Raw genomic sequence first — 23,893 nt, 5'->3', positions numbered from 1 at the left:
CCACAAGGATCCATCTTAGGGCCATTGCTTTTTCTTGTGTATATTAATGACCTCCCATCAGTTACACTGCCAGAAGCAGAGTTCGTTTTGTTTGCAGATGACACAAGTATTGCAATAAATAGTATGTCGAGTGTAGTTCTAGAAAGACCTGCTAATGATATTTTCATGAATATTAATAAATGGTTTAAAGCCAACTAACTGACATTAAACTTCGAAAAGACTCACTATATGCAATTCAGAACCTGTAATAGGTTTCCACCCAGCACATGCATAAAGTATGAAGAAGAGCAGATAGAAGAGGTTGACAGTCTTAAATTCCTGGGATTACAACTTGATAATAAATTCAGTTGGGAGGAGCACACCACAGAACTGCAGAAACGCCTTAACAAATCTGCATTTGCAATTCGAGTGTTACCTGACATAGGCGACAAAAAAATGAAAAAGCTTGCATACTTTGCCTACTTTCAATCCATAATGTCATATGGTATAATATTTTGGGGTAACTCTTCAAGTCAAACAAAAGTTTTCAGAGTCCAAAAGCGTGTAATACGTATTATTTGTGGAGTAAATTCACGGACGTCCTGTAGAAGCCTCTTCAAAGAACTGGGTATACTAACTACTGCCTCTCAGTATATTTACTCCTTAATGAAATTTGTCCTAAATAATATATCTCTTTTTTCCAACAAACAGCTCAGTTCATACATACAATACCAGGAACAAAAATGATCTGCACAAGGACTTAAAAGCTGTAACAATGGAAATTTGTACTGAAATGCATGAGGATCTGCAGCGAATTGACGCATGGTGCAGGGAATGGCAATTCAATCTCAATGTAGAAAAGCGTAATGTGCTGCGAATACATAGAAAGATAGGTCCCTTATCATTTAGCTACAAAATAGCAGGTCAGCAACTGGAAGCAGTTAATTCCATAAATTATCTGGGAGTACGCATTAAGAGTGATTTAAAATGGAATGATCATATAAAGTTGATCGTCGGTAAATCAGATGCCACACTGAGATTCATTGGAAGAATCCTAAGGAAATGCAATCCGAAAACAAAGGAAGTAGGTTACAGTACGCTTGTTCGCCCACTGCTGAATACTGCTCAGCAGTGTGGGATCCGTACCAGATAGGGTTGATAGAAGAGATAGAGAAGATCTAACGGAGAGCAGCGCGCTTCGTTACAGGATCATTTAGTAATCGTGAAAGCGTTACGGAGATGATAGATAAACTCCAGTGGAAGACTCTGCAAGAGAGACGCTCAGTATCTCGGTACGGGCTTTTGTTGAAGTTTCGAGAACATACCTTCACCGAGGAGTCAAGCACTATATTGCTCCTTCCTACGTATATCTCGCGAAGAGACCATGAGGATAAAATCAGAGAGATTAGAGCCCACACAGAAGCATACCGACAATTCTCCTTTCCACGAACAATACGAGACTGGATTAGAAGGGAGAACCGATAGAGGTACTCAGGGTACCCTCCGCCACACACCGTCAGGTGGCTTGCGGAGTATGGATATAGATTTAGATGTACTTTAGTTCAAAAAGGGGTCCACTACTCAGGAACACTCATCTTCAATAATTTGCCAGCAAACATAAAAAATTTAGTTACAAATAAAGATCAGTTTAAAAGGAGCCTGAAAGACTTACTAGTGGCCAACTCCTCCTACTCCATTGACGAACTTTTTAATAGAAACAAATGATGTATATATTCATACTATTAGTATTGTTATTTCAGCTAAAAAAAAAGAAAAAAATTGAAATGTTCCACATCCACAAGGATCTCCTCAGCACGGATCTATGGAACGAAAAACTAATCTAATCTAACCAAACGACTTTCTTCCATTGTCCCATGGTCCAGAGTTTATTGCTTCGGCATCACTTTTTCCTGTGTATGGTATTTGCATCACTGATGAGCGGTTTTGGAATTCCAGCTTGCCCTGCAGTTCCCTGCTTATGGAGCTCTCTTCGTGTCTTGGTGCTGACAGGGTTCGCCAATGTGACATCCAGCTCTGCAGTCACTTCTGCACCTGTCCTCGTCCTATTTTCCGTCACAATCCTCTGCAGTAACCGTCTGTAATGCTCACTCGCAACACGTTATCGTCCGCGTTGTGACTTTCCCCGTAAGCAGTGTAAGTCTCCGATACGGTGCCTCTTGAAACACCAAACACTTTGGTTACCCTGGTTACGGAAGCACACTCGATACGAGCACCAACAATCTGTCCATGTTCGAATGCATCTGGCTCCGACACAATGCACTTAGAGCTATACAGAACACTTTATGACCACTACTGACACTTGAAAAGTATTGAGGACATTGTACAGGTGCTGATCGTAGTCATATACAAGAGCGTAACACGCAGGATTGGCTAGCGTCTGCATATATGTTCAAACATTGTCGTGATGTTCCCATATTTTTGTCCAACCTCTATATATGCTTGACGCACCATGATGAGTTGCAGCCAGATCGTGAATGGTGATTCCTCAGCCTCAGCGCATGGGCTTGCTGTGAGGTAGTCCTGAAAGCACCTGTGGCCAGCCTGACCCCCTCATGGTTGATAGCGTCAGTGATCTTCAGGTAAGAAGGTATCCCTGATCCGTGCTGTGTACCCACAGTTAAGCCATGATTTAACAAAAGTCCTACAAAACTGGAGCAGAGGCGCCTTGTCCACTCCCCAAGGCAGTTTAAAACATTAAGTGCTTTCCGGGTCGTAGCCTTCAGGTCCTTCAAGTGTGGTAACCATTACAGTTAAGAGTCGAAAATGAGCGCCAGAAACCTCACTGAGCCTTTAAAATGTAGAATTGTGTTCCCCATATGCAAGGCCGATAAATTAAAAATATGACGAGGATTGAAATGTCGTGTGGCTAGAGCCTCCCGTCGGGTAGACCTGTCGCCTGGTGCAAGTCTTTTGGGTTGACGTCACTTCGGCGACTTGCGTGTCGATGGGAATGATATGATGATGATGAATACAACACAACACCCAGTCCCGGAGCGGAGAAAGTTTCCAACCCAGCCGGGAATCGAACCAGGGCCCCTTTGCATGGCATTCCGTCGCGCTGACCACTCAGCTATCGAGGCGGACATGACGAGGATTAAGATGAACACATATCACACTCATCCGCGGAAAATGTAAAACTCGTCTTTGCAATCCACTTTCCAACCCCCTCACTGTAAGTTGTAAAAGCGTGTTGCTGTTGCAGTGTTGAGTGAGGAACAGAACACTGTAAAATCGTCCACAAATAAGGAGCATTGCACAGGACTAATTACCTCAGATGTTCTACTGTTTGTGGGCTGGGTTGTTTCGGGGAGGAGACCAGACAGCGAGGTCATCGATCTCATAAGATTAGGGAAGGACAGGGAAGGAAGTCGGCCGTGCCCTTTCAAAGGAACCATCCCGGCATTTGCCTGTAGCGATTTAGGGAAATCACGGAAAACCTAAATCAGGATGGCCGGACGCGGGATTGAACCGTCGTCCTCCCGAATGCGAGTCCAGTGTGCTAGTCACTGCGCCACCTCGTTCGGTACTGTTTGTGGCTATGGCAAAGAGGGTCACCCTTAAAACTGTTCCCTGGGGAACACCATTATTCTATTCAAACCCATCCGAAAGCACGTCACCAATTCGGTACTGAAAAAAGCGTTTTGATAAGAAGGAGCAAATAAACATGCGGCGGGGGTGACCAGAAAGCCACATTGATGGAGCTGTCAGAAAATATAATGCCTCCAAGTAGTGTCGTATGCCTTACTGATGTCAAAGAATATCCCTACAGAATGCTGTCTCCACAGGAACGCCAGCTAGATACCCGCCTTCTAGCACGGTCATGTTGTCAACAGTGGATAAACAGCTCCTGAATCCAAACTGAGAGCAGCTCGCAGGCAGACCCGGATTGCAGAGTGGCATGCATAAGTCCACCAAGGTACAGGCTGCCTTCTAAGATTACATGACGACTTCGGGATGTATTAAGTCAGTGGCATGCTAGATCACACTTGTGATGTGATTCACCATTTCCCAGAAGTTGCCTCGGTGTTCAAACAGAGCCAGCTGGCTGAGGATAGCTCTGCTGGCCATCCATGTCTGCACCCTCCTTTCGATAACTGCTCCATCCGACATGTAATTCAAGAGTGAGAAGCGGTCACTGGACTGAAGGACATCAATTTCTTCCTACCGAGCAGAGCCTGCAAAGGCTGGAGAGCAGAAAGGGAGGTCGATGGCCGAGTATGACCCAGTAGCAGCAGAGAAATGAGTGGTATTCCCCGTGTTTAGGATGCACAGCTCCTAAGACATCATGACGTTCTCTAAAACTCACCCTTGGGGCGAGCAGAGTAACAGTTCCATACTACAAGTCTCTCAGGACAAAAATGGTTGGCGGAGTTCATCTGCAAGATCTGAGAGAGCCTAAGAGTCTATTGCATCTTAAGGAAGTAAATACAGTGAGCATATAATGATCCTCTTAACCTCACGAACTTCGATGGCAACTGCTTGGAGGTCAGCAATCAAGGAGAGGGGCAGAAGTGTGGTGTGCGTTACTGACAAACACAGCTACCTCTCCCTTGGTCTTGTCCCCAGTTAGATCATCCTTACAGTGGAGGGGATAGCCCCATAGCACTTTGTTGCCAGCACGTTTACTGTGTGTTTCTTGTAAACACAAACACAGGGGACGCGCCTACGATAGGAATTTCAGTTCTTCCCCATGTGGCCTGAAACCATTGGCGTTCCACTGTAGTATGGGAGCCGTTTTATACAAATGGTTCAATGGCTCTGAGCACCATGGGACTTAACTACTGAGTTCATCAGTCCCCTAGAACTTAGAACTACTTAAACCTAACTAACCTAAGGACATCACACACACCCATGCCCGACGCAGGATTCGAACCTGCGACCGTAGCAGTCGCGCGGTTCCAGACTGAAGCGCCTAGAACCGCTCGGCCACAACTGCCGGCGTCACTTTATTAGTGAGGTCTTTCTTCCACACTCACTCTGAGCCACAGTGGGGATCCTGCAACGGATGGAGGCTTACTTTGGGGGCTAGATGGTTGCCCCAGGCAGACATCATATTCCATTGTCTTCGAAGCTGAATCATCATAAGCGTCAGAGAGAATGAGGTCTAGATTGTCTGACAGCTTACAACCTGTCTTCTTCAGTGGCTGACACTTTCCATCTGATTTGTTTGCCAGAGGTGGTTTCGTTGGAAAACTGCGGCAGTGGTAGCGCTAGCCTGTTTACTGGAACCTGCCTTTTGAGGTGCCGGAAGCTCTACAATGATGGCGGCTGTGGTCTTTCCTAATGTTCTGTGGGGACCCAAGGGCTTCGGAATAATAGCATCTTGACAATGGCACTAACAAACGCTGGGACTACTGCTGACACTAGCAAGCTCCGTTTATTTAGTGGCATCGGCTTTCGGAATAGGATTTTTAAGAATTCATCTAAACAAAATAGTCAATATGAGAGGCTGCATGAGCTTGTAGGTCTTTATGGCCTCACCATACAGGATACGCTTCGTTGTTTTGAGCTCCAGTATCTTCCTTTCCTCACGGGAGATAATGCAGTCTTTATTCCAAAGAGAGCAATTAAGGCACTGCACAGGAGATGAGCAGGTGCCGCCGCAAGTGTCTTGTCCCTTACAGGATAGAGTCGGGTGCCCTAACCTCTGCCATTTAAAACAGCAGATTGGACTGGTGACGTAGGATCACACATTTAAGCGAAAGGAACCTGCCTCGGTATGCTCTGGAAGTGTTGGGCTACTGAAGGTAAGAACACACGAATCACCAACCCATTACTAGGAGAGCAGTGCTGGTAGGAGAGCCGTAAGACTTCCAGCGATAAGATAAGGTGTCGGGGGTGTCATGTTACATCTTAGGAAACCGCACGAGGTATATACAGAGTCACCCCCACCCCTGGGGACCTCAGCCTGCCCACAGACCCCTCCATCTCTTCTCCCTCCCACCCTTCTTTCTCTCTGGATCAATAAGATTCCAGATCCCCCCCCCCCTTCTTTCCATCTCCCTTTTAATATCAGAGCAAATACGTAGGCTTCATCATTCTTGTTCTATGCACCATAGTGAGAGGATCAGGTTTTCTTCGGGATCAGCGTGTGGATATTTGTTATAAACAAATAATAATAAATTAATTTTATTATTATTCCAATAATGAAACTTTTGTAATTCAAGGTCTGTACGCTGTAGTGAGAGCAACATCAGTAGCACAGATATCCTACTCAAAAAGCGACTGCAAATATTATCATAAATTACAAGGTAAGGCACTTTGACATCATACTGTGTCAATCTGACGAACAGCCAACGTTGCAAAACAGTTCTTTTTATTATCTGATGATGACCAGTTTCGGGTTTTTATCCACATCCAATCTCATATCACCCTGCGGAACAACAGCCAATGCGTGTCACAAAGTGCAATATCTAACGTCTCAAATACGTACAATCCAATGAGAATAAATATTCCTCCACATAGCTAAAAATCATGACAATCGTTACCCAAAGAAGTGCAATGCAAGTGGTCATAAAACTGCATACATAAAGAAACTGACAGCATAACCTCAGTGAGCAGGAGGAAATTTTCCTGCTGGTGGCGCCTCTATCGGACGTTTAGGCAAGTCTTTATTGTACAGCATAATCATCATCAATACAACAAAATAATGAATACAGGAGTGTGTACTAAACAGCGACAAAAATTATACGTCGTTTTTCTCTACAGAGTTTCTTAAATCGAAAGAGGAAGTCAGTTTATAAATAAGCCTACATAAATAATGGCGTCAAACTTAGTGCATTACATGAGCCATCGTTTACAAACAAGCATATGACAGATAAAAAAAAGAGACTAAAACAAAACCATAAAGTAAAACCAGTTCTACTTTTTCTCAATTAAAAGACGGCATATTTTAAAATGAAATCACAAATTACAAATAGTCTAAAAACAAAACTTTATAATAAAACCAACTTTTTGATGATGATGTATTTTAAAATGAAAACAACCATTAACAACTTGAACAAACATTAAGTTTTAAATGGCAAATAACGTATGAATCAACACATTTTCCACCGTAAGTCGGACCCTTGTGGCCTAAATGGAAAACAGGACCTTTTTTATTTTGCCCCCACGTGCGATACTACCCCTGATACCAACGAGGTATGAAAATAGGAGGGAAGAGAACTGACTAACGGGTGCAACCACAATAGTTACAAGGCATACTACAGCACTGATTCTTAATGCGCTTTTATCCTCACTATCTGGTTACCAGACACTGCCAGCTCTGCGCTGGCAGTTCGTTAGGAAAGCGTTTTTCCCGTAAAATACTGTATTACACCCACCAGTGAACTAAAACAACAGGAGTGAGAATGAGAGGAAAAGGCGAATCAGGAACAATCATTTGGAGTAGCATTAGAAGCTGTTCTGGAACAGGGTCCAAAAACTGACTGTAATGGAAATACATCTGTTCATTCATGACCGTATTCAGCATACCCTACGGCGCACGATGCAAAATCTTCATACATCTATCTATATTACCGACTCGGTGACCCCCATCCATTAAATGCTGCCCGAACTCGGTTCTATTACCGGGACCTTCATGCTCTCTGAAGAGTTTATAAAACTTCGGCCTGTCCATTATATGTAAAAAGACTCACACGAACCGCTTTTTTAACTTGTAGCCCCATCCCGCTGTCCCAGCCTACTTCTAAGTTTATATGCCCACTCGATGGAAAACCCACCGCGAATCTCTTTGAGAACGCACAGGCCAACTTACCTGAAACAGGCCCCTTATATTGCAACATCAGAAATTTCTTAACATAATCCACCCGCGGTGGTTTTTTGCCCATCTTTTCCCTGTAAACACTGGACGCCACTGATGCTATACAGCCGTTACCTATCGGTAACTTTTAAAATATGTAACTCTCTCTTAACGCCATCCTCATCTACGGATAATCTTAATATACGTGAAACCACAGCCCGAAAGTAATAATCTTATATCTGAAAGGACACTCCGAGTCATTATATATGATGGCATCAGACTGTATCGGCTTTTGGGTAATCGAAAAGCCGAAACCTTCATCTTTTCTTGCGATAAGCAAGTCTAAAAGACTTTATTTCCTATCTGCTTCAACTTCCAGTGTATATCTGCTCTTCGGATGTTGCTCACTAAATAGATAAAAAATCTTATCATACGCCCCTTTACAATCATAAAAACGTCATCAACATATCTTCTATAAAACACAACGTCATCCCAAGCGCTCCTTACATCTACCGAAAGTGTTAACATGCAAACTGGTGATAAAAATGTTAGCTAGCAAGCCTGAGGGAAAATTACCCATTGCAAGTCCGTCTGGCTACTGGTAAACTTTTATGTCGAAACTAAAATGGTTATAGGATGAAATAAGATGGGGGAGATCCAGAAACTCAGTCATCTCTCCACTACTCATAGTCGCATTACGGACAATATTATCCTTTGAGCATAAGGGTCTCATCAACTGGGATGTTCGTGTATAGATTCACGATACTTCAACCAATTGTACCATGAATGTTCTGTTGCAATACAATCGGTTTTAGCAAGCTCAATATGGAAACGAAAAGAGCGACTAATATTTATACCTCCACGTGGACAATTGCTTGCGGAATCGCCATTTGAGCGTAGATACCTAAAGGCAAGCTCTGTGTCCAATCTTATATTCTTTTATGCTTAATCAGTGTCCTAAAATTTCTACGAGTACAACCCGTTAAAACTTAATAGGCCAGATCCTTGTGTTTAAGACTCCGGACATTTTATCTTTAAAATTATTGGAGTGAAGAAGAGAAGATTGCCACAGGGAATTCTACCCACAAACTGTCCTACTTTAGAACAGAACTTGTTTTCCATGAAAAAAAAAAATTTAGCGCAAGCAATGTTACTGGTTATTTCTGTGATGTGTACAAGTCGTCCCAAGTACTGCGAGTTTAAAAGAAAATATCTCGGCTGTCTATCCGACATACTGGTTCCATTTTTTCACGAAAAAAAAAAATTTACTACATGCGCTTCAAACATAGAAATTAATATTTCATTAATCACGCAAGGAAAGTTTCAAAATCAAACTATATGTTTTCTGACTCAATCGACATTTATATAACACAGTTGTCCTGTCTTGACCACAAATATTTTTTAATTGAATTATTACTCCTTACACACTTCACTGACCATCTTCAAATGACTGTGCAACAGGAACAAAACGTCACAAAAACAATTATGCGCGTAAACCACAATATTATTCACAGTTCAAACATACCATAAACTCGAATCGATGCACAGTCCTTGGTTCAAACGGCTCTGAGCACTATGGGACTTAACATCTGAGGTCATCAGTCCCCTAGAACTTAGAACTACTTAAACCTAACTAATCTAAGGGCATCACGCACATCCATGCCCGAGGCAGGATTCGAACCTGTGACCGTAGCGGTCGCTCGGTTCCAGACTGCAGCGCCTAGAACCGCTTGGCCACTCTGGCCGGCATGCACAGTCCTCATCAAACTTCCTAATACCAAGCATAAGCGCAAAATGAACTAACAGTGCAAGCAATCCGCAACTATAAAACAGTTTCGTACGTCAGATGAGACTGTAAAAAAACTCTACGAGAGAAACACGTGTGACGTCAAGATGATTGACAAACGCTTACTACATGCTTGACGTGCCGACATGCCGTACACCCCACGTGACAAGTAATCAGTTATGGTGGATCGATTAATAAAAATCAATAAAACCAATAATCCAACAATTATAATGCTATGCATCATCACTGTATAGCCTCATTCGCAATTACGTAATAACTGCCATGGGATCAGGTAACAAAATTATTGTTTTAAGTGTCCACACAGTAGCCAGGATGTTCACATTTACGTTATCTGTAGCACGCGATTTGGACAGATCTCTAGATTCTGCGCACTGCGTCCTCGATTCCATTTCTTTTCTGCTGGCATCAGGTCGTCCGTTTTTGCAAACCATACAAGTGTGCCAAGCTTCTTTCAGTCCATCATAATCCAGTTTGCAATTACGCGACAAAGTCAGACGATTGTTGGATTGGGAAAGTGTCAACAATAGGCAATATCTACATCTACATTGATACTTTGTAAATCATATTTAAGTGCCAGGCAGAGGGTTCATCGAACCACCTTCACAATAATTCTCTATTATTCCAACCTCGAACAGCGCGCGGAAAAAAACAACACCTGTATCTTTCCGCCCGAGCTCTTATTTCCCTTATTTTATGATAATGAACGTTTCTCCCTGTGTAGATCGGCGTCGACAAAATATTTTCGCACTTGGAGGAGAAAGCTGGTGATTGAAATTTCGTGAGAACATCAGCCAGAACGAAAATCGCCTTTCTTTTAATGATGTCCACCCCAAATCCTGTATTATGTCAGTGACACACTTTCCCCTATTTCGTGATAATACAAAACGTGCTGCTTTTCTTTGAACTTTCTCGATGTACTCCGTTAATCCGATCTCTTAAGGATCCCATACCGCGCAGCAGTATTCCAAAAGACGACGGACAAGCGTAGTGTAGGCAGTCTCTTTAGTAGATCTGTTTCGTTTTCTAAGTGTTCTGCCTTCTCCACAAAATTTTCTCTGTGTTCGTTCCAGTTTAAGTCGGGGCAAGAAGCGCCTGCCGATAATTCCAGTAAATACCGGGGCATGTCATGGTTGATAACGAAGTAATTGACTCCACTTGAGCTCGGCGGCAGATGAGACGGGTGACCTGGCGAGGGCATCTGGGGTCCCCTGTGTCCACAGATCACAACATACTTGTCTTAATGGTCTGTATAGCTGGCGCGCTCCCTTTTAGACTCCGTTAACAGGGGCAACCATCGTTGACTATAATGCCACTGCAACTACAATGTCGCGTCGCTAGAACGCTTGGAGGCACGAACGGGTGCCACTACACAGGGTATATCGCTAAGGAGGTAACTATCTGTTTGTAAATAAGTGCCTAACAGCAAAGCCGACCAACCCACGTTTGTGTTGTTTCCACTTTATATCACAAATTGTATATTATTCGTACGATCAAAAGTTGAATACAGGCAAGAGGCCGATAAATCGTCGTAACTAAGTACTACGGCTGTTGCCTGAATATCATATATTGAGGAAGACATGACGTAAAATAGTGCGTACGTAAAACATAAATGGTTATATTTAAGTTCCATTTCAATATATACACAACACATAGCTTCATAATACCAAAACCCTCCAGCGTGTAACTTGTGTTTACTTTCTGAAAAAGACTGGCAGTTACGTTTTCTGGCCACTCTGGAAACATTCCAGCCAATGGACGTTCCAACAAGAATTGCAGGGAATAGGTTATTTACAATAAATGACATCGACTACAGTAGGTGATACTTCTATTAAATTAATAAGGACCCAGAATCTCTTGGAAAACAGAAGGGGCAAAAATTTTTTTGGAAGTGTGTGGACGTGAACTTGCTACCTTTCACTTCACAGCTCACATCCTATCAACTGCACTACGGCTTCAACATAGCAGCCTGCCCTCCGTATATACTTCACACTGTATAAAGAACTGTCATTATTTGATATGTAACTATGACAAATTGTATCACAACGACGTGCTTTTGACAGATCATCATTGTGGCGTAGCAACGAAACGGTATACTGTCATAGCACACAATTATAACATTCAAAACATGAAATAATGGAAGTCTTTATCCACCGATACTCAGTGATATGTCACTTTATTATAACAAATCATAACTAACACGCCGCGTTTTTGAGATGTCCTCAATTTGCTAATGCTCTGAAACAGCTTATATTCATACAACGTACTTTATGATAACCAAACACGTTGTTCTGGTTGTGAGGTAAAAACGATGTCGCGTCTCATGACACGCCAGGTTCTTCGTTTCCCGATCCGCAGTGCGGTGGAATGTAAAAAAAAAAGTTCAAATGTGTGTGAAATCTTATGGGACTTAACTGCTGAGGTCATCAGTCCCTAAGCTTACACACTACTTAATCTAAATTATCCCAAGGACACACATACACACCCATGCCCGAGGGAGGACTCAAACCTCCGTCGGGACCAGCCGCACAGTCCATGACTGCAGCGACCAACTCCTCGTCCACAAGCGTTTTCACGTCCCGTGAGAGGACGGATTTAAAGAGAAAGGGGAGGAAGAGGATCTAGCAGTCAGTTATCGACAAATTAAGCTGCAGTGCCCGTCGTCGATAAACAGATTGGTAGTTATTAGAAATTTTCGTGAGTTACGAAAACGGCTTGGACAATTTCAATTTTACATTTTCTAAATGGGGTGTACTGTATTATTTTAGGCTTAAAACACATTAGACGCGTTTATGGATAAAAGATGCTAATAAAATGGTTGTTGTTCAGCTGCTGAACAACTCAGTCGGATTCGTGTCAGTAAACCAATGCAGTTCGGTTGATGTTTCTCTATACGTTGAGCGCCTTGCTTCTGTTTCCAAGCCGCAGTTTGGAATTTAATGTGAATGCTATTTGTGTGTTCGTGCCACGTAGGCGTGACAGAGCGACGTCACTGGTTCGAATGAGAGATTGTGGGGTGGCTGGACCTACGACTTTGCCGCCATTGTCCTAATTTAAACTAACAACGTGGTCCTGTTCTTCTGCAGGATTCGCTTTCTTTCTTCTTACGAGATTAAGGTTCCAGCAACATCGAAGTATAAAAAGCGATCTCAGCCTTCTTAAGTGTACCTTATTTCATGTTGTTTCAATACGGGAAAAAGTGGTGGATCGATTAATTTAGGGAAAAGTAGTCTGATGATACTACGCTCTGTCCTCTGTATACAGGGTGTTACAAAAAGGTACGGCCAAACTTTCAGGAAGCATTCCTCACACACAAATAAAGAAAAGATGTTATGTGGACATGTGTCCGGAAAAGCTTAATTTCCATGTTAGAGCTCATTTTAGTTTCCTCAATAGTACTGTACTTCCTCGATTCACCGCCAGTTGGCCCAATTGAAGGAAGGTAATGTTGAACATGTGCCTTTACAAGTACGACACAACATGTGGTTCATGCACGATGGAGCTCCTGCACATTTCAGTCGAAGTGTTCATACGCTTCTCAACAACGGATTCGGTGACCGATGGTGAAAGCTATGGTGATTCTCGTGTACGACTGTGATGGTGTTATCCTAACGCATTACGTTCCTCAAGGCAGACCATCAATGCACAGTATTATTGTTCGTTTTTGGAGTATCACCTGCAACCAGCTTTCCGAAAGACGCGGTGCCTCTTTCTGCGCAACTCACCCATCATTTTGCACGACAACGCGCGGGCGCATACAGTGCAAGCTGTGGCTGCTCTGTTCGGTCGATGGGACTGAAGTACTGTACCATCCACCATACTCCCTGGACTTAAGTCCTTGCTACTTTGATTTGACTCCGAAGATGAAGGAACCACTTCGTGGCATTCGCTTCAGAACTGTTCCAGAGATTCGACAGGTAGTAGACCGCTCCATTCGCACCATCAACAGAACAGGCTCTGCTAACGTTATACTACGCCTTCCACATCGCTGGCAACGGGCTCTACACGACGCCGGTGACTACTTTGTAGGACAGTAATAGGTGAAAAATATGTAACTCTCCAATCCTCGAAAATGAATGTGCAAATAGCAAAACTGGAAACAAAAATCTTGATAATTGGCTTAAAATTAGGCAAATGCCGAACAGTAGTATTAGTTGATAATCCAAATCTTGTAGATGAATGATGTCAAAATGTGTGCATTCATTAGAACCCAGCTGGTTGGGGGGTTCGTTACCAATTGTTTGTATGAATTAATTTGAATCTATTACCATCAGTTGCAGTATTGTAACAGAGATAACGTATTTTTTTGCATTATGATCCAGCACATTACCATCTGAGCTGTAACTTGAGCACATTTTTATAGCTGTTATGGATGTGTTTCATTTCTGCACTGGTGAGTAGTGATCGTATACGCGAAACAGCTGATGTGACATTGGGTGCTGTCTGGAGAAATATATAGTAGTGCATTCCTCCGCCATTCCTATTTATTGCTGAGTACCATTTGTTTAATGTGAGGTCTCGGTATATTTGTTAAAAATATCGCACTGTTCTAATTGTTTAATATGATATATTGGTTTCAGTTTTGGCTTCGTGGCATTCGCTTCAGAACTGTTCCGCAGATTCGACAGGCAGCAGATAGCTCCATTCGCACCTTCAACAGAACAGGTACTGCTAACGGTATACTACGCTTTCCACATCGCTGCCAACGGGTTCTAACAACGCTGGTGACTACTTTGAAGGACAGTAACAGGTGCAAACATGTAACTCTTTTGTATCGGTTGTGAATAAATAGTTGTCACTATTTAAGTTCCAACCCTCTTACATGATACTTTGCATATAGGAGACACAGAAGATAAGTTCGTGTTTTGGACATTCTGCATAGTTTACACTTCACTAAAGGTAAACATTCAAAGATTCAAACTGTAGCGCTACTGTCATTCTGCAACTTGTATACTCCACGACTTTGTTAAAGTGATATGTATAAAAATTCTATATTAAGATGGAAAATGCATAAACCGAATTTTAAGGCTGGCTGATTGACAATGCAGAACACCCTTCTGTGGTCCAGTGCAAAACCTGATTGGAGTTCTGACCATGAAAGAAGTGGCTGAGCGACTTGCTTTTACACATACTCATTACACGTATGTTTCAGCAGTAGCAGGCTTCATACAATCTGTATCACAATGGGAATTGATGCGTAATGTTATGACGTATCCCTGTCAGATTCTCCATATCCACATCCAGTGATGCCTTCGGGCTGTATATGACACCGCGGCCGGTTGGTACTGTTGGGCCTTGATGGCCTATTCGAGCACAGTTTAATTTTTATCCTCCAAATAGTGTGGGTGACGTTAAGAGTTCAGTGCTCATTATCATTCTTGGATCGACTGGATATGATATGGTTGATTGATGGGAAAAGCTCATGAACCCTGGTATCCAGAAACTAAATAAAAATGTAACATTCAGGCAAAACATCACTACCGTCTAACTCGTTAACAGTAACCAAAAGTAGATAAGAGGGGAAAATCGGGTAAGTGATCTGAGAAAAAAAAGTTTTCAGAGCTGCAGGAAAGCCAACTAGGAGGAGAAGAATTACAGGCACCTACCAGATAGGTAGAGCATTTACCACCTTACAAGAGAACGAATAAGATGAACACAGGGAAATAAAGGTGATCTCCTCTCTGCAAAGGGGAATGAATATGTTAGCCAGGAGGGGATAAAAGATAGTTCCCAAAGACTGTATGGGGCAAAACCATCTGATGACACAGAACGGTATAGATATTACAAGATTGCGCAGATATCCATCACACGAAAGCATTACTACTTTCTCAGAACCAATAGCTGAAGAAGAAAGAAGAAGACATGATAAAAAGCATGTCAAAACAGGAATCCCAGAGTACACTGTATTCCCTACGAGTTTTATAAAATTTGCTGATTGATCATCAGGAAAGAGTTCATGGATGTAGCGAGGGAGAAACACTTATACTCTGAAAAAGAACCTGGAACAATAATTAACACACACACACACACACACACACAAAGAATAACATATTCCAGGCTGATAGCGTTGTTATGTGTAAAGTCAAAAATCAGAGATCGTGTCACAGAGACAATTAAAACAAGCCCCTCCAGAAATCCTCAGGCTTGAGAGACATGTAGCATCATAGATGGAATTTGTTCCTTAAGAGACACGGCCGACTTCTCATGGCAGCATCGGACACAAACACGAGGGATACAGAATACCGATTTAGAGAAAGCCTTCTAAATAGCTTTCGAAGTGCAAATGAACAGACATCTTACGGAAGTATTCCCAGCCCAACAGTGTCACACAGGGTGTCCTTTACTGGTGATACTGTTCCCCATCTCTTTAGAACCATTATTTTGTATGGTTAGCGCCGGCATACCAAGCCTACGTGTTAGGGGATGATGGTTCAGCTGATGATGTTTCCATAATAATTACGAAACCCTAAGACATCATGAAAATCTAGGACGTAATGGACGATTATAAGGAGCAAAGGGGGCAGCTATGAGCAATTATAAAACATAGCTCTTACTGTTCACTGAAAGTACACATCGCACGCCACATATCTTTGGCGAATGTGTTGAAATGGAAGTGGTGGGTGTGAAACGAGGAAAAATAACATACATGACCTAACTGCTGTCATTTCCAAAGACATGGTGGAAAAAGAAAGACGTGCTCTGATAGCAAATAGTGTAAGAAAATTTAATATCATTCACAAGACTGAAAACATCAACACATTGGTCCCGTCCAAAATGCGATGTAGCCGCGCAGTCTAAGGCGCCTTGCTACGGTTCGCGCGGCTCCCCCCGTCGGAGGTTCGAGTCCTCCCTCATATATATATATGTGTGTGTGTGTGTGTGTGTTGTCTTCAGCGTAAGTTAGATTAAGAACTGTGTAAGCCTAGGGACCGATGACCGCAGCAATTTGGTCCCATAGGAACTGACCACCACCACTACCACCACCAAATTACGTTGCACAAGTCATACCCATTGACAGAAAACATACATAGCACAACTAAAAAAAATACATAGGTTTGTTCATTTGGAAAGGTGTCGTGTTTCGTGTTGCAAGGGACCAGCTGATAAAATCATCTACAAAAGGCAACTTACGTTTAACAGACTACGAGCCAAAATCTACATCTACATATGTACTCCACAAACCACAGCACGGTGCAGGGCTGAGGGTAAGTCTCCAATTCCACTCGCAAACACAGCGAGGTAAATACGACTGTCTACAAGGCTCCATACTAATCCTAATTTCTCGTATCGTATCTTCATGGTCCTTAAGCGAAATGTGCGTTGGCGGCAGTAGAATCGTTCTGCAGTTGGCCTCAAATTCTGGTTCTCTAAATTTGCGCAATAGTGCCTTGCGGAAAGAGAACCGTCTCCTCTCTAGGAATTCCCGTTTCAGTTCACGAAGCATCTCAGTAATACTTACGTGCTGATCGAACTTACCGGTAACAAATCTAGCAGTCCGCCTCTGCATTGCTTCGATGTCTTCCTTTAATCCGACTTGGTGGGGATCACAAACACTCGAACAGTACTAGAGGATTGGTCATCTAGCATTCTATAAACCATTTCCTTTGTGGTTGAGCAAAGTTCTCCCAATAAAACGAAGTCGAGCATTCGCCTTTCCAACTACCAACGTGACGAAAACTCCATGCCAGATTAAACATAAGGACTTGAAGTGGGCAACGGTATGCGTGAATCTATCAGCTCCCAGACACACTCGGCAACTTAAAAGTTTACAATTGGGTTAATCCCGACAGCATTGCCTCGCCACAAAATGTAACTGACAGGTCATCTGAACTGCCTGTAGTGCGGTACAGTTGGCACAGCCATACACCGAACAGTAGGTTGCTACAAAAAAATCAGGTCTGTGGAAATGGCCAAAGTTTAAATAAACGTGTGTTAACGAAATGAACGCTAAGAAACAATTGTACTCATATGGATATCAAACAGATTCCAGCGTCCAACATCCGTCGCCTGATGCTTACCTTAGCCAAAACACACTCTGGCCCACGACTCGAGCTGTTCACGAAAGCTTCGGTCCGACCACATCCACCTAACAGATGTTTCACTTTCTAAATGACTACGTTAGGAAGGGAGTCATGGCGTTGAATTATCCCAAATTTACTGGTGCAGACATGGACTGGTCTTCATATACACTCCTGGAAATGGAAAAAAGAACACATTGACACCGGTGTGTCAGACCCACCATACTTGCTCCGGACACTGCGAGAGGGCTGTACAAGCAATGATCACACGCACGGCACAGCGGACACACCAGGAACCGCGGTGTTGGCCGTCGAATGGCGCTAGCTGCGCAGCATTTGTGCACCGCCACCGTCACTGTCAGCCAGTTTGCCGTGGCATACGGAGCTCCATCGCAGTCTTTAACACTGGTAGCAGGCCGCGACAGCGTGGACGTGAACCGTATGTGCAGTTGACGGACTTTGAGCGAGGGCGTATAGTGGGCATGCGGGAGGCCGGGTGGACGTACCGCCGAATTGCTCAACACGTGGGGCGTGAGGTCTCCACAGTACATCGATGTTGTCGCCAGTGGTCGGCGGAAGGTGCACGTGCCCGTCGACCTGGGACCGGACCGCAGCGACGCACGGATGCACGCCAAGACCGTAGGATCCTACGCAGTGCCGTAGGGGACCGCACCGCCACTTCCCAGCAAATTAGGGACACTGTTGCTCCTTGGGTATCGGCGAGGACCATTCGCAACCGTCTCCATGAAGCTGGGCTACGGTCCCGCACACCGTTAGGCCGTCTTCCGCTCACGCCCCAACATCGTGCAGCCCGCCTCCAGTGGTGTCGCGACAGGCGTGAATGGAGGGACGAATGGAGACGTGTCGTCTTCAGCGAAGAGAGTCGCTTCTGCCTTGGTGCCAATGATGGTCGTATGCGTGTTTGGCGCCGTGCAGGTGAGCGCCACAATCAGGACTGCATACGACCGAGGCACACAGGGCCAACACCCGGCATCATGGTGTGGGGAGCGATCTCCTACACTGGCCGTACACCACTGGTGATCGTCGAGGGGACACTGAATAGTGCACGGTACATCCAAACCGTCATCGAACCCATCGTTCTACCATTCCTAGACCGGCAAGGGAACTTGCTGTTCCAACAGGACAATGCACGTCCGCATGTATCCCGTGCCACCCAACGTGCTCTAGAAGGTGTAAGTCAACTACTCTGGCCAGCAAGATCTCCGGATCTGTCCCCCATTGAGCATGTTTGGGACTGGATGAAGCGTCGTCTCACGCGGTCTGCACGTCCAGCACGAACGCTGGTCCAACTGAGGCGCCAGGTGGAAATGGCATGGCAAGCCGTTCCACAGGACTACATCCAGCATCTCTACGATCGTCTCCATGGGAGAATAGCAGCCTGCATTGCTGCGAAAGGTGGATATACACTGTACTAGTGCCGACATTGTGCATGCTCTGTTGCCTGTGTCTATGTGCCTGTGGTTCTGTCAGTGTGATCATGTGATGTATCTGACCCCAGGAATGTGTCAATAAAGTTTTCCCTTCCTGGGACAATGAATTCACGATGTTCTTATTTCAATTTCCAGGAGTGTACATCCGATAAGACTCCTTATGACTACTTTGTGGGACACTGTTTACCGGTACTATCTGACCACGATGGACGAGCTTGAATCGTAGATCTTAGTGACAACTGAATCCATTTTGATTGAGACACTACAAGATGTTACGGCAAATTTCGTTGTTAGTTTGCGCTAACACTCTGTATCAGCGGTAGACATTTTGAAAATGCTGTGTTGTTATTGCAAAGTCCGCCTGCGGAGGAAAATTTTTAATATATGCACGCTGACATGAATTTTACAGCGTACAGAGCTATTTGCTAGCAGCTTCTGGTACTACTGTTTCGAAAATTTTATATAAAATTCTTATAGCTTTGACAATAAACATACCGTTTGCTCCATTCTTCTGTCGATATTTGTTTTCATGGTAATTCATTTTAAAATTAGGACGTCTTTTGAAACACTTCATAACCAACCGAACGATGTGGCGCTTTGGTATGCGGGAACACGACGGTTCAAATCCACGTCCGTTCATTCAGATCAAGGATTTCCTTAAACCAGTTGAGAAGACTCCCGGGATAGTTCTCCTGAAGGGGCATGCCCGAATTTCATCCCAACCTTCGCCAATTAGAGTTTGTGCTCAGTTTTTAATGACCTCATCATCGACGAGACGTTACGCCCAAATTTTCCGTTCTTCCTTAATAAATAATTATACGTTCCGCGTATTTGTAATCTGCTCCTGCAGCTACACGAGAGATACTATCGAAGATGAGAACCGCATAAAAATTACAGCGGAGTTAAATACCTCTTTGACATCCGTCACCTTGAATTATTTCCCTGTCATCGGTAGTTTTGATTTGGCATCCCCTGTAACTTTTTAGATGTGTCAACCAAGGTACACTGTAGGGTAACTGTGCCTAGCGTGAGTTAGCTATATTACTGTACTGGTATAGGCGAGGAGGCACATGAAGGGAAGGAGGGAAGCAAAACTTGAATTATCGCAAGCCGCTGGCGCGCTACACGTCTGACGCCAACATAGGAATTCGGAATCTGCTATCTGTGGCTCAGGCAGTCTGCCCACACATCTGTCGCGCAACTATGTACTTATTATTTAGCACATGAAACTAACCAGTAATGCAGCAATGTTGTCCAGCTGTCTCTTCACGTCTTCATTGTGTCCTCGTGTAGGTTCTTTATCACAATGAATCTGTGTCCGTCAATTAGTGTCGCTACATGCTCCGTCCATCATCATTTCATAACAGCCATATGATATACTCAACTACTGTCAAATTACTTGTGCGTGCAATCTGATAATTCTAAAGAGGACACTGTACACAGAATTAACGTACTGTATGTAATCGCTAATCGCTCCAAAACACACTTCATAAATCATAACACGAATCAGAACATGTGTGTGTGTGTGTGTGTGTGTGTGTGTGTGTGTGTGTGTGTGTGTCCACAATAGAATAAAGAATATTGAGTCCAAACACGAACTGAATTAACTTCTCGTCAACAACTACGCCACTGGAAATGGAGAACAAGTACACAGTGTACTGTAACCTTTTTTGTAAAAAAACTTGGACGCATTCATCTGAAGTTCAAATGGCTCTGAGCAGTATGCGACTTAACTTCTGAGGTCATCAGTCCCCTAGAACTTAGGACTACTTAAACCTAACTAACCTAAGGACATCACACACATCCATGCCCGAGGCAGGATTCGAACCTGCGACCGTAGCGGTCGCGCGGTTCCAGACTGTAGCGCCTAGAACCGCTCTCATCTGAAGTGATTTACGGAAACCACAGAAAAGCTAAATGTGGAGGGACGGACAGGGATTTCAACCTTGATCTTCTCAACACCTAAAGGCCTTCATCTACTGCAACTGATTAGACTGATACGCAACACCAGCTGCTAAGGTAAGATTTCCCGTTCCCGTGGCTGGAACACGATGCATACGATTGATTGATTGTCTCGGTGATAGCTTTTACTTGTTAATTTTTATCTTCTTCATCTCTACGGAAGCGAAACATAGTGTGTTAAGAATAACCAATTTTTGTTGTAGAATCCCGAATACAGAAATTTTCCAAGTACTTTTTCGCGATATGTTAGTTGCCTTTCTCTGAATGTCCGTTTGTTGAGATATTTCAACATTTCTGTTAAAGGCTGTCCCTTGTGAAACATAGCTGATACCATTCGCGACGCTCTCCCCCGTAAACGCTCGTCGGCATAACTCTATAATAAAAAAAAAATAGTGTTACAAAAGAACATATTTTCCGTAACGGAATACTACAACTTTTATACCAGCATCACGACTCATGGAAAACATTTATCCGATGTAAGGTTGTCGTAAATGATAACATGGCAACAGCAATCCCTCGACATGGCCCTTACAAGTGAACTGCGTGCGCAAAAACATTTTCAGCCGTCCTCAGGTGATGAAGTGCCTGCATTTATCGCTGATCATTGTCAGACTAGTGCAGGATATAGATTATTACAGTTTTCCTGGATCTGCGACAACTCGGATATGTGAAGAGGTCACACTAAACGGTGCTCCACGAGCTCACTGGGCAATCCTAACCACGTTGTCAGGCAGCGCTAGTGCTTAGTAAGGTACAATAAAGAGACGGACAATTGTTTTCCATTGTTTCCGTAAATTACTTAAAACGAATCCCATAAAACGTTCCTTTGAAATTGACACAGCCCATTTCCTCAATTATCTTTGTACAAATCCAGCTTGAGCTCCATCTCTAGTGAGCTCTTCGCCATTAGAACGCATGACTAATCTCCCTTACCCGTGAGACAGCCTCTTTTTGGACAAGACTGTGATATACCTCAAATAGGATGTCATACAGGATATTTCAAAAAGAATCAGCCGATTTCAGAAGAACATATCTTCTATATGATTGTAGACAGAACTTTGGGGAGAACTGTAAGTTACGCATCGACACTTCAAGTATAGTCTGATGCCATTCGTAAGTTGGTTCACATGTTTGTCGGTAGCGATCTCTCTAGTACAGCTCTTTCAGTACGGCGTTTTCCACAATTGCGGGAAGATACCGAAAATAGTATTTTTGAGCAGCCCTGGATGCCACCGCGCTGGCATCTGCATGTGAGAGCAGTTCTTAGAGTGAACTGCCTCGACGACTGATGGGCTGTCAGCGGCGTTCGTGTCTCGCGTTTGCGACAGACTCTCCTCCCCTTGCAACATCTACAGCGGAACTGCGATACCTCATGGCTACAGCAGTGAAAGTATGGTACGAGTCTGAGAATTGTCATGTGTCCGGTGAATACTTGTCGAAGGAAAATGAAAATTTCGATCCTACACGTAAGACCCAAACGATGTATATGCATGCATGTACTATATATCCTTGAAGAGTCGAGTTGTTCTTTCGAATATAATTTTTTTTACCTATGTGTGCGTTAAAACTCACCTTAAGTTTCTATCTTAATTCATTTAGAAAATATTGTTTTGGGGAAAATCGAGTGAATCTGTTTGAATCAGGCATCATTACAGTCAGCGTCAGTGCACACAGTATCTAGTCGCAGGGTCTCAGGCTTAACCAAAGAAACATCAGCAACCTACAATCGTGATTTTTAAGGCTTCATTTCCTTTTAAAGTAAGTAATTTGATACTCTCGCCATGAGTGCGATGAGTCAGTTAACATTTAACTTCAAAGCATGAGTTTGAAATAAATTTTCTTACGGCTAGTAAAAATTTTGAAATACTACTTTAGGGACTTTTTCTGGATTTTTAATGCCTGGTTCGATGGATTACCTCGAAAATTCGAAAATTACGTGCCTTCCTGCAGAGGAAAACTTGGAGGAAGGGAATGGAGCTGGTTACTACCGCCGGAGTCTAAACGCAGTTTTCTCCCGCGGTGAGACCACAGCGGCAATGGCGACAAATAGTAAATTTTCGTTCATAAATAAAATGTTATCTCACCAAAACAAATGACTGTCGATTGTTTTATTTTATTTCCCGGACAATTTAGTGACGCAGGATATAAAATCTGTTTCCAGCGATTCTCTTTTAACTAGCTGCGCAACTCACGTTGTTTTTACTTCCCCTGGAAATTAAGCTTTCCGGTATAAAGCATGCCAGTCATGCCGATGCAGTGAAATTACCTGATTGTGAGGCGGAATGCTTCTAAAAATTTATTTCACTACATAAATCTTCGCAATGGTAATATTAAACTTACGAAATGGTTCAGTATTCTACGCGATAAATACGGCAGAAATGTTTGAGGATGGTGCATAGGGGCAAAAAGGCGCATCAGGTATTCGATACCATCCAGTCCACAAAAGTTTTTAATTATATGTCACCGCTTAAACCACGGCGGTAGTATGGTTGGCAGTTCTTTATCACAAAGAAAAACCGTTCCGGACCCGATGGAAAACCTATCAGAAATTGACGCATATAATACAGTGGAATGCCTCTACAATGAATAGGACAGTGCTTAAACTGAACAGAGATTCGACATATCCTGTTAGCATACATACGTCAGTTAAATCCAAGAACATATTACGTACCTCATTACTTGTACGACAACGTGAGTTCACACCATATTTTCAAATGTAAAAGCAGTGAATACATGACGAATTCATACATTACGCCAAGAAATAAATTACTTGCGCAATAGGGACTACGAGCAGGAGGAGGAAAACAGGTTAACAAAAACAGTACTACGTGAGTATGGAACCTCCAAATCTGCCTGATTATCACGATACTTAACTTGCGAAACTTGCTTCCAGTCACGGCAATGACGATATACTCAC

The 23,893-nt window shown here is 43.3% G+C and overlaps 1 protein-coding gene across 3 annotated transcripts in view; it reads right to left on the bottom strand.

Annotated features, from left to right (window-relative positions):
• Positions 1-23,893, bottom strand: part of LOC124554953 (ligand of Numb protein X 2-like) — a 535,718-nt gene that overhangs the window by 449,117 nt on the left and 62,708 nt on the right. The window lies entirely within an intron of this gene.

This window comes from Schistocerca americana, chromosome X (assembly GCF_021461395.2).
Source record: "Schistocerca americana isolate TAMUIC-IGC-003095 chromosome X, iqSchAmer2.1, whole genome shotgun sequence".
In the NCBI taxonomy this organism is placed as follows: domain Eukaryota; kingdom Metazoa; phylum Arthropoda; class Insecta; order Orthoptera; family Acrididae; genus Schistocerca; species Schistocerca americana.
This window is presented reverse-complemented; position numbering and strand designations above follow the sequence as displayed.